This window comes from Zonotrichia leucophrys, chromosome 1, assembly GCF_028769735.1.
Source record: "Zonotrichia leucophrys gambelii isolate GWCS_2022_RI chromosome 1, RI_Zleu_2.0, whole genome shotgun sequence".
NCBI lineage: Eukaryota > Metazoa > Chordata > Aves > Passeriformes > Passerellidae > Zonotrichia > Zonotrichia leucophrys.
Genome location: NC_088169.1, coordinates 63,155,200 through 63,173,734, shown reverse-complemented (window position 1 = coordinate 63,173,734; position 18,535 = coordinate 63,155,200).

The window sequence follows — 18,535 nt, the reverse complement described above, 5'->3', positions numbered from 1 at the left end:
AGTCAAAGGGCAGATGCTGAGCAGGGCAGGACTGTGGACACCTGAGGTGTCCCCCTGCCTGCTGACCAAGCATGTTGTGTCCAACATCAGAGAGGAAAGGGGAAGAAATGTGCTTTTCCAGGCACTTGCGCAGGGAGGAACTATTTTCCCTCAACACCTGCAATGATCAGCTGGTGTCCTGAATGCTAATTTGTGATTATCCTTTGCTTAATGTTTGTCCTTTCTGCTGTTACGGATCACAATTATTTTACTACAGTGTTTGGCTTAATGACCTTCTGCAGCAGTGGGCCAAACTGAACAAGATATTTTATAAAGTGGTTTTGTTAATTTGCCTTAAAGCTCTCTGTTACTAATTTACTAAGTTCCTATTTCTCTTGCATTTCAGCAGTGTGCATATAATTTTGATAGCTTCACAGCAGGCAGAAGGTAGCTCCTATCAACAAAGGATGCACCAACCAATGTTTGGTCATTGCCTGGTTCCTCCCTTTCTCAAATGTAGAATTTTGATGGTGAATAGCATACTAGACTGTGATATCTCAGATCTCAAAAACTAGAGAGACTTGGGACGGATCAATATTTGGATGAGCTACCTCGTTAGATACTGCGGAAAATGCTGCTGGTGATTCATTCAGCACCATTCTTCTGTCTATGAGTCAGGGCTGAACAAATGCCACTGCACAGCATTAGTGGGTCCTACCATTCAGGGGCACAAACTGGAGATTTTTGCCAGTTACAACTGTTGGAAAATCCCTGATTTTCCTGCCTTATTCCAGTTTCAGTACGGCTTTCCAGAACTTGCCAGCAGTTGTGGCAGAATACAGCAAAGGGTTTCTACAGTTCCTTTTGTCAGGCACCACTCACTGGTGGCAGTGGGGACAAGAACAGCAGGGGCACCGTGGCCATGGGCACCACTGTAGGCAGCCACAGATCCTGGCTTTGTGTCAGTGTCCAGTTTGAATTCATGATGCAGCACCGATTGTACGTGCCCCACTGCTGAGAGCCCTGGGAGGGAGCGTCCTTCATTCCTCCTCCTGGCCTCCCAGCCATTCCTTCCTTCATTCCTCCTCCTTCCCAGCCATTCATCCCTTCATTCCTCCTCCTTCCCAGCCATTCATCCCTTCATTCCTGCTCCTGGCTTCCCAGCCATTCCTTCCTTCATTCCTCCTCCTTCCCAGCCATTCATCCCTTCATTCCTCCTCCTGGCTTGCCAGCCATTCATCCCTTCATTCCTCCTCCTGGCTTCCCAGGGCTGCTTCGCCTGCACTTCTCTTGCAGGTAAAATCAAGAAATCTGTGCTGTGTTTTGGGTGCAGGCACAGAGCTGGGACAGGGGATGGATGAGAGTGTTTAGGGTTCTTCTCCCCATCCAAATGCTGGTCCTGATGGTGTGTAAGTTTGCATTACACAAAAGTCCTTCACCTTTTCTTTCCTTTTTAGCTCACAGGTGTATAAATAAGTGTCTATGAAATTCCATTTTCTGCTGGAAACTTGGTTAAAGTCACCTAGAAATCATTCTGAATAATATTAAAAGTGGATGGAAGGCATTGGGAACCAGTATAAGGACCTCTTTGTCTCTCTGTAGGGGCTTGTGAATAAATGGATTTTTCTAAACCAAAACGAAACAAGATTGGAATTATTTACAAACCTAAGTTGCCTATATGGCTCTCAGGTATAGATTAGATGATTGACCTTGCTTTCATCCACTCTAGAACTTCCCAGAAGGACACATTCAGGACAGAATTTCTTTATAGTAATGTACCAGATACACATCCAAGTGCTAATGATGGGCATTTATGAAATTGATATTGTAGCTAAATCCAGCAGAGAAGAGGTGAGGAAATACAAAAATGTATTGCAGAGTACCCTCTTAACATACAGTTGTGGGTATCGTAATACCCTCCTTCTCTGGCTCTCACTTTTTCAGTCAAACCAAGTTAGTTTCCAGACAACTGAGAAGAATTGGTGCTACAACAGCCATTATTTCAAGTTTACATTGAGTTGTATTTATCCAGCAAAATCTGGTGCTGGGACCAGAACTGAGCAACTCGTGATAGCTTTAAAACCTACATCACTTGATCCAATCCTCCAATTCTCTCCATCCTTGCAGGGAGCCTCATCCCTGGAAACATTTAAGTCTAGGTTGGATTGAGCTCTAATAAGCCTGATCTAGTTGATGTCCCTGCTCATTGCAGGGGAGTGGACCAGGTGTTTAAAGATCCCTTCAAACCAAACTATTCTATGAAGCATTCAATAGTTAAATGGGGAAAACAACCAGTTCCAAAGTTAAAATAATGTGGCTTAAGTTGGAGCGTTCAGCAAGTTTCTCACACATAGCATGTACCTCCATAGTGAACAGCCCATTTTCACTCTTGGGCTGAATTTACAATCACCTGTAGCACCTCTGCCAGGGGGGAGAATGGTGACCTCTTCGTAGTGGCAGCTCTGCTGCTGTCACAACTTCTGAGCCTGTAAGGGCAGTGGTAGCCAAATGTAGATCGGCAGACTTGCAGTCAGACTTCACAGTGTCTTTACAATCAGGTTTGTCATCTAAACTTCACCTGAAGACACTAGTGAGAACATTTATCCTGGTCCCACAGGCCAGAGGAGAGCAGTTTGGATGGACTGTGGGCTAGGAAAACATGAGTTCAGAAGCACTGCTGCCTTCCACCAGACAAGGAACAATTAAAGAAATACAGCTGGTGCTTATTTTCTAAAACAAGTAACTAATGTTACTTGTATGACTATAACTCCCTCAAAGTAAACTTGTTGTAGATAACAGCAAGGTGAATAAGGTTTAATTTTGATGTGTTGGCAAAAAAATTGCAGAAAATTTCATTATCACAAACTGAGTTACCGATTCCTCTGTGTCACCGGGCATACTGTGTCTTCACCTGAGCTGCACAGCATTCTTTTGTTTGTCCAGATTGCTTTCAGAGAGGCTGCCAATCAGTATAAACTCTTTACTGGTTTCTGATTTGGATGAAAGCTTTTGAACTGTAAAAAAATCCAACTTTAATATCAGAATGTTTTGTCAAAATAAAGGTTTGCTTGACAGCAGTTTAATGCTAAGCATGATTCACTTCAATGGTAAAATAAGTGTTTATGGGGAAAAGGGAATCTCAGATTTAATTGAAGTGATCAGCTGTGTTTTTTACACAATTTGGTGAATTAGTAGAACTCAAAACACATTGAGGAATGACATATAATAGGATGTTGATCATGTCTATAACTGTTTTTTGACACTTGTTATAGAGTAAGTCTTGCATGATATATTTTACTATGCTTTTCTCAAAACACTGATGGACACAAATCCACAACTCATTGTCTTCTTTACCTGCTTTTCAGGACATGGATGATGAACTAAATAATTTTATGACAAGATTGAACCAGCTGAAACTTTAGAATGATGATACTAAAATGAAAGGGAGGATTAAATGGATGAAAAATACTAATTCCTTCAGAGGCAACAAAATTCAGCCATTCAACTCCACATTACAGAAGTAACTCCAACACAGTATCAGGAATTTGAAGGAAATTGCAGTTTCTTAACTTCAGAGGTTAGCTGGAATGTGCCATTTCCTTCCTACTGATTAATTTCATTTTCTGGAAGAAATTCCCTTGATTTCAATGGGATTACTCTTAGAACTGGTGTTGAAAAATAATAAAAGGTATGGAAATTGTGCATTTAAGGTGTTTGAGTGCTAAACCAAACCAAGTTCTTTAAGAAAAATTAACAAGTCAAAATTTTTCAACCTTGGTACAATGATTTAGACTTCAAAAACATTCACTGGAGCACATATGACAGAGCAACCTAATTGTGTGGCACTTGTTTTTCTGGTATGTACATTTGCCAACAGGAAAAGCAAAGGACATACACACAGAGATGAAATACATGGTTTAGAACTCAAATTAATTTATCTTACATTATTAAAATGGAAAAAAAATATATGGTGTAAACCTACTTGTTATAATATTATTTTTCAAACTGAGTTAAAGAACTAAGATTCAAACAGTGAAAAATGCCTCACAACAATGTAGACCTTGGCATTCTTGCAACTGATTATTTTGTACTTTGCAAATCTTTACTTGTGGAAATCAGCCACTTAGTTGAACTGGGATTTTCCCATCATGAATTAAAGCTGCTTTTTCTTACTATTTTTTGCCTTGAAGTGATATTTAAAGCAGTGGTTGTGGACACCAACAAAGCAATATTTATTGTCCTCATCACTTTTAGAAAACACTGATGTTTGTTTGGGCTTTATAGAGGTATGGAGGTATTTCTGAACTATCTTTAGTGATCTCCTACTTTACAGTTGGCTTGTGATAAATAAAGTTGAATAATCAGCCAGCCCTGGTTGTAATCAAAGTATTTACCAGAAGCATACTTTGAGTTTGTGCTTCTGCTTGCTGTTGGTTGGAAATAATTTTGTAGCTTTCCTTTTCAAACTGTGGTGAAAAGTTAGACATTAAAAGCTCCATTGTATGGAAACAAAGACTTAGAAAATTCAGGTGCAGAATTCAAGTGGATATGTTACTGAACTACATTTATTTAGGATCTTTTTCCTTATTGAATTATCAGAAATTTCTTATGCAAGTTTAGATTTTTCCAGGAGATTTGCTCTTGGGATAAATAATAGCTTTCACCTGATGGACCACTGAGAGTCAAATGTGAATTTCTTTCTTTTGGTGAAGAGCTGTACCAGGCAGAGTTTAGGAGGGACTGATTGTGCTTAGGACTTTTTGACCTAGTTGAATAGGGAGGAAGTTACCTGTCCTATTTGAGCAGCTATGCCCCTATGTTGAGGAGTTCTAAAAAGCACAAGATTTCCATTATCTCATCCTGAAATGCTGGATTTGAGAGTTGTGCTGTGACTCTTTTTTTTTTTCCATCCTTTGGAAATACCAGACTCATGTCGTGCTTGAAAACAAAGAAGTTGAAGAAAGTTTTCACCAACCTCTTCACATAAGAGTGTATTTCAAGATTGTTCAATAAAAGATCTTTGCAGCACAAGTCCTTGTCTGGCAAGATAACAGCCTGAGTTCAATGTGCTCAGGGAATACTAATTAGTCTCTTCATTCAGATTTTTCCTGGTTCGGTTTTTTTGTTTGGTTGGTTTTTCCCCAAGAAGTCTGAATATTTAGCATGTCTCCAACATTCTTTGTGGTTTTCCAGAAGAATTTAACTGCTTCATGGTGGCTTGGAGGTTCTTCTCATATTTATTTCAAGTATTTTTCTTCCAAATGAAGGATCCAGATGATATGAAAGCATAATCTGTGTGTTTAGACAAATGCTGTTCACACCTAAAAACTCCATGACAGTGGAAATCAAGTATACTTCACCAGCTTCAGAATAATGAAGCCATTGAAAAATCTTCAAACCAGGATGAGTACAAAGAACAGTCTTGTCTTCTGAAGTTCTGTGCAGTGAAAAGCTCAAGTCATGGTTGATGAGGTGTCTCAGAGATGTTAGCAGTGTCAAGCAACTGGCAATTGGTTCCTGTGACAGGAAATAGCCAAGGCAGCTCAGTGCTACAAGCAGTAGAAACTGTCCGTATTGTTTTTGGAATTGTAGTTTCCTCCTTTTTAACCATCATGTGTTGTAAGTGAATTTGTTTTAGCCCCCAGAAAAAAACATGTCTTGCTTTCATGTGGTTTCTGTTCCTTTGGGAAGAATGGTGCTGGTTAATGTGCACACAGTTTCCCAGCAAACTGAAATATTTAGCTGCCCACTTGGGTAATGCAAATGCATTGGCTATAGAAAATTTTGCAGCATGGCAGGATAAAAAAGGGAAATGACCTTGCCATGAAGGGCTATTAAAAAGAGACACCACCCCTGGCTTAGGAGTCTGAGACACTAATTTCTAAAGGATGGGAAAATAATGGTAAGTACTGCTGTGCAGCTGGCCATTGCATTGCTGTTGGCCATTGCTGGAGGCAGGGCTGCAGCCAGGCTTTTACCAAGAGCTGCTCTATGGTCTGATCTACTGTGCCTTTTCATCTACATCTGCTTTTATATTTTTTTATGTGCAAAATGATTGTAACAAAAAATAGGCTATCAAGAAATTAAATTACACTGGGTTAAACTGTAATGAAAAATAACCCTTGAAATGAGAGGCCCCAGCCAAGGCTTTGTCCAGCTCTGTTTGTTGGTGTAGTTGGTGATGAACGTTAGTGTATCTGAGGCATGAGCAGAAAACATAAGTACCTGCTGTAATCTTAGATTCTTGCCAGGAAAATTTGCTTAATGAAATGAAATCCTTCTGTTTACCTTGAAGCATCTCTTCGGCTCCAGCTGATTTTGTTTTATCTCTGTAAACTATTTTACTCTGCTTTAATTTTCTCCCAAGCAGCCTGTAATCTTTCCATGCACTTCAAGCAGAGACAGTAGGTAGTTAAAACTTGTCTGTGTCTGATTTGGAAGGCTACTGCAGACACTTCTGTGCAAACTAAAAACTCCACTGAGTCTCCACTGTAGAAGTGTGCAGCTTCTGTTGATTTTTGCATGTTTTCACAAATAGGCAATTGACAAGCGGTTCCTAATAAAATATTAAGAATAATAAACAAAAAAAGAATATAAACAAACAGTCTCAGCTTCTATTTGATATTTTTTTACTTCAGTGTTCTTTGAATCCAAGCAGTGGATATGTTCAGTGATGATAACTCGAGTAGGTTTCTTGTATGCTTGCTTTCCAAATGATGACAGCCCTAGAATTCTTGGATCTGTCTTTGGAAACAAGGGTCACACAACTTGAAATATCGCTGATGGTGTAAAAAAGAGCTAACTATATTCCTTCTTCATTGTCTTTGATCTTGTAGGAATCACTCCTCATTTATTCCAGGGTAGATGAGCACCGCCCCAAAGGCAAGTGAGAAGAGTCCAGAGACACAATCTACATAGCATAAACCCTCTTGCCCCAGTAGACAACTCTTAAGCTCTGTGTTATGCTGGGAAATTCCGCCACTGTCTCACCCTCCATTGTGCAAAAAGTACTGGTCCATGTTTGCAGATCAGATTCTCTCTCTGAAAGATGAAACCCAGGATGTAGTGAATTTCTCTGTGGGCAAAAGTGCAATTTGAAACTTTTGTCTGAGAAAGAGGCATCAAGTTCCTGAGAAACAGCAGTCATCTTGTACATATTTTCTTCACAAATATTTTCTTTCTGTTGTAAGTACTTCAGTATTCTGACCATTTATTAAAATATAGACAAAGGAATTTCAAAAATATAGGAGCGTCATCCTTATTATAACGTCTCTTAATTAATTCTCCTGCTCTCCATCTTTCATCAGCTTTCCAATTTAGGTGTAAGTCTGTTCTTCATACCAGTAACTGAAGTGAATGAAGCATGAATGTCACAGTTCAAAAGAAAAACATTTGCTTCAGACCTTTTTTCATGTAGTGTTTTGGGGTTTCATGTTGCTGAGAACATTCAAGCATGGTCCTTACACAGTACCATTTATTCTGGAGTGAGCAATTTGTTTCATGCAAAATTTGAGATGTCTGGGGAAATGTTAATTTTGGGTTTCCTAGTAAAAGGCATGCAAATTATATGATTTTTCCCCATTTTAGATTCTAGTCACAGTGCAGCCTGTCATTGAAGCCTTGGTTTGAAGCCTTCTTCTTTTTTCATGCAGGATACTCTTAGATCAGTCACAGATTCTTTCAATTTGGCATTATTTTTCATACCTTTGATTTCAACACTAGTCTTCTATTTTATTTTCAGTGTGGTGCAGCCCACAATTTTTTTTTATTTTCTATGTTTTTGACTTCCCTCTGACTTTAAGTGAAAAATGAGTAGAGAGCAACTCTTCTCAAATTGTCTGGTGGTAGACATAAATGTCTCTTACAGTCTTTCTTTCCACTGGCAATTAGTGATGGAAGATACAGAGTGATGCAATGTATAGATTTTTTGTTGTTGTTGTTGCCTTCCCTGTATATCTGTAGGGACTCAGCTCCTCTGGCCCTTTCACTAAGTTTAACTTCAATTTAAGATTATTGTCTTTAATTTATTTCTGCTGCTGACACAATGGCTTGCTCGTTAACTGCTACAACACAAGGTGCTTGAAAGAGAATTCTCTTTATCTGGTGACACAGTTCCAACAGTTTTTGTCTAACAGAACATGGACTTTTACAGAGCTCCTCCTCTGGATATTTTTGTGTGCCTGGACAGAGAGCCCACTCAAAGGTATGACTGACTGCTACAGGGAGAACAGTTTGGCTGCAAAATAAGGAAATCAGTCTAGACAGATCTGTCTGTGCACATAGGATAAAATTATTTTGCCTATCTATAAAGTCCTGTTCCAATCATTTAGGGCATATTTATATTTTCAGTGATGGCATCTTATTTCTTCAAGGATTTTTATGAGAAGCAGTAAGACTCCTGTAGCCTCAGAACCTCCTGCAATTCATAGGATGTTTGAGATTTTCGGTCCTGTGCTCAGAACTGTGAGTCTTACCAAAGTCATTTGCTTTCAGCGGAGGAAGAATTTCCATATTCTCAATAAAGAATTTTGATGTGCAGTAGCTGAAGAATTTATGGCTATTCTAGGATTAGGTGTTTTAACATTTCCTACTGTCGGGGCATTTGATGCAAGGTATGTCAAAAATATGTGGGACTACTTGGGAAATACTAAAGGCTAATGCAGACCATGTTAAGATACAACATTTTTGCAGAATCTGTCAGTACAAGATGACATACTAATTTATCATTAGTATGATAAATCTGTTCTTGGAATAGATTTGTGCATACCGTGAGAATAACCCCCAAATATCTGCAAGACTCAATTTGTGGGCTGTTAGGCAGAGAACCTGTCTTACAGTCTTGCACACATCTCTTGGACCACTTTTTGAATTTTCCAGGAAATATTTGTTGCCTTTAGATAGCTTGCCAAGGAATCTCATGTTAATGGAAAGCAAAACTATGTCCAATAGCATTTTAGAAAACCTTGTTGGAAAGTGGTATTTCTGGAGTCACTGTGTTGAAGTCAGATTCTCTCTGAAATAAGACTACAGGAGGAAAAGGTTCAGAGGAAGGAACAAAAATAGACTGCTGTGTGAGGCAGAGACAGAAAGGTCAGGCTATTAGATGCTGTGCAGGAACAAACAAGGGATGATACAGTAGGTATAAGCAAAAATTTCCTTAGGTTCTGCGAAAGAATGAGCTCAAGGAAGTTCCTGGTGAGGTTAAAATGACAATATCCCTCAAAGTGATGAAATGTAACTCTCCAAAAAGCACACAGACTTTCAGAACTCATTACTCAAGCATGTGTTTTAGCAGGAGTTGAATAAGAATTTCTGCTGCTGCCTTAAACAGAAAACTACATTCAAAAAGTTATAAAACTTAATGTTCCAGGATGAAAGTTAGACACTTCCTATTTAGGGTCAGGAAGACATTTCCTCTGGAAGCACAGTAATAGTAATTGTCCATTACACAACTTTTTAGCTTTCTGTCTCAATCCAAATGTCATCATTTGTGACAGTGTTTCTCTAGATGAACACCCATTTGGCAACTGCTAGTCTGCTCTCTTCTAAATTTAAATACCCTTCTCAAATGTCTTAGACCTTAGTGCCCTGAAACTCATATTTTAATTTTGTCATACACAAGCATAAAAAATAACAGGAAATAGTTTCCCTACTGATCTGAATACATGCCCACTGACTTGTTTAATTAGGATTATGTGTGTAGAGACAGTTTTCTGATAGTTTATTTCCCTAAAATACTGTAGGCTAAATTCACCCCAGGTAACAAAAGTTAGATTGAAACAGTAGTCCCTAGTTTAGTACCAGGGTATTTGTACATGTGAGAGCAATTAAATATTCCTACATTTTTTGCTCTGGTACTTACCGTGAGGAAGCAAGCTACCTGTTAAAGGCATCACTGATGCATCATATTTTCTGTCCCACTTGAGGAGATAGAAAGTGGATAGGACATTGTCAAAATGGACAACAGCAAGGTAATGGGCCATAGAGCAGTCATCAGTGCAGAAAACAGAAAAATGCAATTAGTCCTTGGAGAAGGAAAAAAATCTGCTGTCATTTTCCACAAAATAACCTCAATCAACTGAAAATTGTTTCAGCCAGTTTTTTAAGTGGTAAAATATTAAGTAAGTGTGGTCTTTCAGAGACACTGATTCTGATCTGCTTTAAGAGTTAATATGAAAGCTATGTTTGGCACCCTCCCTGAAATACTTGTAAAGGAGAATCTTGTTCACCAGGTAAGCATCCTCTTTTCCTTGATCCTCCACATCAGATGATCTCTATGATCTCTCTGTGATCTCTCCATCACAATATGTGGCAATGGCACACATATTTTGGGATGTATGCCAAAACCTGATTAATGAAAGTTGAGGTGTGTAGAAAAAAGCTTTCATGCACCAATAAAACTGTATCTCTGAGTGGTTAAATTGTATATCTCTTATTTTATTAGGTAGATTATTTACAGGGTTGTAGCTATCATCCTGCAGTTAAATCATAGAAGTATTTATTATATTTTACTCTTTTACTTAAATTGATCTCTCAAAAGAGAACTTACTTTGCACACAGAAAACTAAAATGAACTTTGCCAAACCATTATGTTACCTGAAGAAGTAGCATTTCTTCAAAAATACAGATATATTCCTATGGGTTTATGCAGTCAATAGCTCAAAATAACTTGTGCTTCCTACAGCACAGCTATCACAGACATAGTCCTTCCCACAGAGGATCTTTCTTGTGTTTGAAAAACACCAATTTTGAAATCAAAGGAATATGCTGAATAAAGTTGCCTTTTACCACAGTTAGAGAAGTGTGCTTGCCTGGTTTGTATGCACAGGGGTTGTACACACTTCGAAGCAATGTCTCTTCAGTGTGAACTAGAACTTCTCCAAAAAATTTTGAGCAAATTTGCTTCTGTAACAGCAATTTTCATTCCCTGTTGGGAGGATTCAGTGCTCCAGCAATAATCTATGAGTAGAGGTGCTTCTAATTGGCAGCTCCCCAGATCAGGAATTCTTATCCTTTACCTCTGATATCTGCTTAGGACTACTTCACATTAGTAAATTTCATGTATTAGGTATTCCTTTTATATATACATACATATATATATAAGAATTAATGTGCTAAATTATTTAATCTGGATTTTGGCTTAATTTCTGTTTATATGGTGATGATTTCCATCTCCCCTCTATCATTTTTCAGCTGTAATATCTCCTTCACTTAGAAGCCAATTTATTCAAGTAATTTGCCATGGAAGGTTCTGAAACATATTATTTATGAGTGCATTCTGTCACCCTCAGACAATATTCTGAGATGACATAATACAGCTGTACTTAGTATTTCTATATTTTCCTATGCTTTTTTTTTATATTTTTCCTTTTAAAAATATAATCATTATTTTATTTTGTGCTAGAATTCTGTAGGAAGACACATAAAAGCTCTGCTTCATTTTTTAAGTTCTTGGATTAATTCCTGTAGTGCAAAAGGTCTAGGTAAGTTCTGATCAGTTCAATTGAGAGTATAAGCCAACGCCATACTTCTTAAGGTTTGTTATATCTGGATTTGCCATTTCAAAGTGGTTTAGAGATTATTTTCATTGTTGGGAAAAGAAGTGACATTTTTAGAATTCTTCAATGGCTGAGTTCACAGTTAGCATGACATAAGAGACTCATTTCCTCATTTGTTACTATTTAAAATGTATACTTATCCTCCCACTCTTCCTGAAAAAGTTCTGTTTCTTGTAGAGTCTCTGCCCAAAAACCTCTACAAAAGCTAACTTATCTCCTTCATCTGACAGTGTGCATTCCCTCTGAATAATGAATAGGAGAAGTTGATGCCTGTGAGGGTCATGTCTCCATGGACATTGATAGGGGTTCCTGTGGCAATGCTGTGAATGTTCTGCGCTCCTGCCAGGCACTCTAGGGTTCTTTACAGTCATGGAGAGGAATGGGAACTCCTTGGCTGCATTTCGTCTGCACTGAAGGCACACATGTTAAAGATGTGGATGGGCTGCTCTCTCTGCCTGTGAGTTTCTCGTGTTCCCTGCTCCTGAAGACAATCCCTGCCTGGTTCCAGGTGTAGCACAAAGCTGCTCAGAGCTGCAGTGCCTACCTGCAACTGTGGTGCAGCTTGCAGAAGTGACTGGGGTGCAATGCCCAGACATCCTACTTGGTGGGAATAGGTATTATTCACTTTATGGGACTGCATTTCCTGGGTTCAGGGGCTCCTCCTTCACCCCAAGATTTGCACCATGAGTGTTCTCAATTGTAGAGCTCATTCTGCACTCAGAATATTTGTAAAATATGCTGCGTTACACTGCTTAGAAGTTCAGTGTTTTTCATCCCAGCTGCCTCTTCTTTTCTTATTTCAGTGCTATTATGGGGTCTCCTGGACTTTTGAAGTTTTTGTATGTAAAAACTGTTACCTTGGGTTTAGTCATTCCTACAAAACTGCAAGGAGACACAGTACATGAAGAATAAGGATACTGATTTGCAGGGGGCTATTTAATGAAAATTTGCCAAGAGTATCTTCTTCTAGGGATTAATGAAATTCAAATTTGTTTTTGATGACCCTATAATTAAAAGGAAAATGTTATCTCCTCTTGTGGTCACTCATGTATTGATGTGTTCAGTTGCAACAAATTAAGTTGCATCTGAAATTTTGTTTCCTTCATCATATTTGCTGGAAAATCCACACAGAGTCTTTTAATGTGTTTCCTCATGTTAGCTTTCATTGAGTTACTTTGATTTCTATTACCTGAGGTTTGTAAATCATTCTGATTTTTTTGCTTGTTTTGCTTTGAATTCCAACCTGTATTCCACAATATTGCATTGTTCTTACTTCACATGTAAATTCTGTTTTCTCCAATTGTCCCTTAAGGAAAACATCAGGAAAATAATGCTCAGCCTTTGTAGAAACCTGTATCCTAAATGAACTATTTTCAGTCTTGCAGACAAAATAGCTACTCTCCAGTTGCTTTAGGGCAAATGTAATTATACTCTTTTTTTCTTGTTTGTTTGTTTGGTTTTGTTTTGTTTTGTTTTTTTTTGTGTGTGTTTTTGTCTGATAGAATCATAGGTGAAATAGTGGATTTGGTGCCCAAAAATTTTTAAATGTGTCCGTGATATTTTCCCCTTCTTCACAGCTTTTATGAAGAAAAATTTCTCCCAGCAGGGGAAAAAAAGAAAAAGGGCAAAATTTTGATGCTTCTTCTGTGCTTTTTCAAGCAATGCTTCTGCTCATAGTCTCCAATATTGACTTTACAGTCCAGATGCTGTCTGTAGATAAAGTAGATAAATCTACTTGATAGAGTTTTTTGGCTAAAATATAGCAGTTAACAGGGAAATGGTGTTAAGATTTAACAACTGGTTAATCAAATACAGTTGTCCACTAGCTAAGTCATAGATTATTTTAATATAACCTCTGTTTTTTCTAATTTTCTGTTCCTTTTTCTATTTGAATATTTAATTAAAGCAATCAATTGTGGGTATAAATGGGACAAAAGTTATGAGGAATGCATGGTCCAAGCTAAGCTCTTCTGCACCATTTGAGAGCATAGGACATGGTCAAGGCTCTCCAGTGATTCTTACTGCCCAGAGAAAGCTTTGGGGATTTTTCAGACTCATGCTTTGTTGGTCTGCAAGAGAGCTGCTAAAGACATTAATGGAAGCATCAGTACTGACAACAGTTCAGATCTGAACTGTAAAATACTATTTTCCTTTTAAAATAATCTTTAAGTGCTTTAGTGGTTTAGAGCAGACAGGTTGTCAGGTTATCGGTGTTGCAGGGACTTCAGAAAACAGACTGTGAGCAGAGCCAAGAAAGGTACCGAACCTGAGTGGGGATGTTTGGTCAAGAGCTTCATCTTCCTACAAAAGCAGTGGGTGAGAACACACCTGAGTATTAGTGCCCACTCTGAGCTGTCCTTGGGAGTGACCTTCCCCTTCCCACTGACTGCCAAGGCAGGTAGGAAGGGTGGTTTTCTGCTCTAGGCACCTGAGTCTGGTACTGACAATTGGTGAGACGTGAATGGTGACATAGTGTTGGGTTTGTCATTCTGAATTTTCCTGTGAGATGTGCTGGCCAGTGAATACTTGCTGATGGTGGTGTTGATGAGGACCCACCAAGTTTAGAGCAGGAAATTGGAGATGATGTCTTGGTGCCAACAAACTGTGCAGTACTGAATCCCTTGGATTTGGTATTTTGCCCATTGCTATGCAAGGCAGCAAGATACACATTCATCCTGTCCAAGCCTTCCTGATTGTGCTCTCTGTGAGCACTTTGGGATGTGTAGGGAAAAGTTGCTCAGATCCACAGTTCCAGTTTACCCCCCTTGCACAGAAGGAATTCAATTATCTCCATTATTGCAGGGAAACACAGAGGTGAATGGGAGATGTTACTGAGAAATGAATGTGGAAAGCAATTTGTCGTTTTCATGTCCAAATCTGTATGACAGTGATACTCTCTTAATTGAAAACCGTGTTTTTCTGCAAAAGAAAAAGAAAACCTGTCTTTTCTACCTCACAAAGTTAGTTTTGGTTGTTAAAAAGAGCTTTTGAAGAGACTTTAGTGATTATTTAAGCCTGCTTTTACAGAGAGTTTCCCTGGGATCTCTCACAATAGAATTAAATTGTGGTCTGAGTAACTGATTATTAGCTATTACTGGACATAGCCTTGTATTTTCCTTGATATCAGAGATCACACAAATGGATTTACCAGAATTCTCTACTCAGAGGAAGAGAGCTTGCCAAGGTGTACATCTGAGGGTGTGTCTGGGCTATGCATGGTATTAAGAATCCTTGCCTTAGGTCTGGATATGTGCCTGTTCCTGGCTCCAGATCTGGTATTTTCAGGGCTGGTTTGGTGAGCCTCCAGAGTCCTTTGTGCCTATGCCTCATTATGCAGATATATTACCACCAGATTTTTATGGAAAACTTCTGGGTAGGAGCTAATAGAAAGTGGCTCATCAGGTTTCGAGTGATGTCTTATTCCTGAAGTGAGCAAAATAAATTTTAATGGAGTGATCCAGCAGCTTAAGTATTCACACTTCTCAGAGAGCTTGCCCGAAAGGATAAGACAGATGTTGTGAAACAGTACACAGCAGATGGTCTACAAACTCCCCTGAACTTTAACTCAACTCACCTTCTAATCCTACTGCACCACTGAACCCTCACTGCCAGCTTAAAACAAAAACCATTGAGGAAAAGGGATCAGCTACTGACCAAGGCTTTCTTTCCCTAATTTTTCATTTGTACTTCTAAGTCTTTTTCTGGCTGTCCTAGCAAGGTGAGATCAAAGAGGCACCTTCCCCATTTCCAGGGGAGATAAGTTGCTGAGGGGAGATACTTTCTTAAAGTGATTCTTTTCCCTGAAGTTGACTTGTATGACTCAGCCAGACACAGAAAAGGGAGAGCATGTGGGTGTGAGAGGCTTGCACAAAATTATTGCACTCTCTCAATAATCTGTGTTTCTTGTCACCTGTGTGTAGTTTCACAGAATCCAAAAATTAACCCTGAATGGAAAGCAAAACATAGTTTTTAAATAATTATTTTTCTTTACTTTCATTTTCTGAGATGCTTTCCTGGAAGTATATTTAACTGCCTTCAAAAAGTCAGTTAAGTATAAAAAACATTTGAGATGTGATTTGCACAGAGAGGGTGACATGAGTCCCTCCCTCAAAGCAACATATGTGGAAGTGCCAGGAAAACAGAGAGATGGATGTTTGTGTCTTCGGTCTGGGCAAAATGCTCCTGAAGATACTCTTACTGCATTTTTGGGAGGGGTTTACTGTGTGGTTTGCTCAGGAGTCTTTGGGAAGGCATTATTTAGGATTAATTATTTTTCAGAAGTAGCCCCTTACAACATGGAAGAGCAGCTTCTAAATGAGGGAGACAGATGCAGATACTCTGACAAGACCAGTCCAGGTAGAAGAGGAGAAATAAAGAAACAAGGAAGAGGAGAAATAAAGTTAGAGTGTATTTCCCTGAAGGGGAAAAAACTTCAGGGGTTTTAGCAACTTCACTCATAATCTGAGAGTATTTTGGTGGCAAAAGAATAATGCCATATGGCCAATGCCAGCAGGGGAAAAGGCCATTTATTTAGCAACAGAGTGAGTGCCATGGAAAATGAACTGGGAAACAATAGCAGAGAAACAACCTGGAGTACAGAGTGGTGAGAGCATAGAGTGGTGAGAAGCCAGCTGATATAAAAAAAGGTTTACAGCACAAAAGAAGACAGAAAACACAGGTGAGAAAATATGAGAGGATGGAGAAGCTAGGAAAACGGACTTAAGAACTGGTTTTTTGTTTTCAGAAAGGAAAAAGACAAGACCAAGAGAAGTAATTGCAGCAGTGGAGAAGGAGGTTAAGCCAGAAATAGTTAGAAGAAAGGAGATTTTGTAAGAAAAGTAGGTTTAAAGAAATGTTCTTGGAGAACAAACAATAAGTAAATTTGGTGAAATGTTAGAAAGAAAAAAGGAAGAGTGAAGAATAAAGTTGTATAAGGCAGAATTAATAAGTAGAGTGAATGAGTAAAGGAGAACAAAGTCAAAGGAGAGAATCTTTGTGCTCTAGGAAGCTTGATTCAGACTTATTTTGATATAAAGCGTCTTTAGTATACTGAAAAGACAATACCAAGGGAGTTTGAGGGAGCCAGTCTGGCTGTATCTAAAAGGCAGTGATGCTGCCTGAAGCTCTGCAATGGGGAGAGCAAAGGGTGATTCTGAATTGTCAACCCCAGCAAGTGAGCCTCACTGACCTTTGCAAACTTCTGTAGGGATTTCTACCAGCCCCTCTCTGCCTGGTAACAGGCAGGCACAGGGTCAGCTTTCCGTTTTTGAGGTACAAAAGCACTGTCTCAAACCACACCTAGAAGCTGGTGAGGTCAAATCACTTCCTGGGCTATAGATCCTTATTTGCCAAAATAGGATGAAGTAAATTAGGGTTACCAGGATGGTACTGAACACAGAGAAGGAAAAAGAAGGGGAAAGAATAGAATAATAAAATAATTCAAATGAAAAGGATACTGTGCACCCCTCCAAAATTCAACTACCCAGGCACCTTGGTGGTGCCCTGCAGGACTCATTCCAGTATCCCAGAGTGTGTCTTGGACTGAGGAGCCTGAAATCACACACGGTATTCCACATGAGGTTTTGCATCAGAGGAAAAGGCTTTGGGGCTCATATGCCAAAAAAACACTGAAGGTTATAAAGAGAGAGCAAATGTTAGAAAATACCTGTAGCTGCTCTGTTATTAAATTTTAAAATATAGGCATTTCCATTTTAGTATAATTGCATTCAGTGTTGTAACTCTGATTCAAGAAAAATAATCTTCCAATAGACTAAAAGCATGTAGTTTAAAAACTGTGCCCACGTCAGAAGTAATTTCTTTAATTTGATATTTAACTTCTTCCTTCTCTCAGATTCCAGAGGGGTTTTTGTAGGGAAAGAAAGTTTTGCCATATCACATGTCTGATATTACAGAGATTGAAAATAGCAAAAAGCACCAGCCAAATTTAGCGTTACCTTGTGCTCAACCATGTTTCTGCTTATCTACTATGCGATAATACAGTTTAGTGTCATATATTTATGGTTCACCCACTTTTGATCAAACAAACCCCTCTTACTTGAGGCAAGAGAAAACTGTATTAAACACAGATATAGACAAAAAAAAAATTACTTGTGAAATTTGTCTTTTTCAGGGATAATGTTAAGAGTGTGGAGCCAGAACTTCATTCAGAGGCTGCCCTGAGGCCCTTTGGGGTTACATTTTTTTTAAAAAGCAGCCAATAACTCTCGCCTCCAGAATGGCAAAACTCATTTCACTGACTCATCTTTCCAATAACAGTCACGTCATCCCTTTGAAAACAAGCAAACCCAACGACCAAATCCAAACAATTTCCTTGAATGGAGTGTCAAGGAGAGACTGAGCTTTTATTTTACCTACTAGCTCTTCAGTGACAGTCAGAGGTGCCTGGTGGGCACCTGAGAGGGTAAGGGAATGCACATGAAATAAAATCATTGTAGGTGCTACTTTAGGACATTAGTATCCCTATACCCTTAAGCAAACCCTGCTGTTATCACAGGGAACTTTTGCTCTGCATTACTCAACGCATACCATTTGCATTCCAAATACCCATTGCATAAATACTTGTCATCCTCACTTGTTTTGCTACAGCTGGGTGAGCTCTTCAGGGCTGTGCCTCATGATCTGGACACTGGGTTCATTTAGCCGTGTTCTGGTCCACTTCCCTGTGATTTCTCCCATGACTTCTGACTGTTAGGGAAATTTCTCTGTACTACAGCTCATCACTTATAAAATAGGATCCAGGGCTCTTGCTGGCCAAAGAAAAAGCCATTAATCCTTATGGGGCTCTTGCAGTCCCAGGTAAGAAGGCTGTATCCAGAGAATTTTGGAAGACCAGTGGATCTGTTAGAATGAAGCACTGATAATGTTGTGTAAGGGCAGACACAGCTCTCTCTGACTGGGCGTGTCCCAGTCCCCTTCCCCAGGCACACACATACCATCACTGAGGAAAAGGATCTTCAGTTTCTTCCTACAAACATATG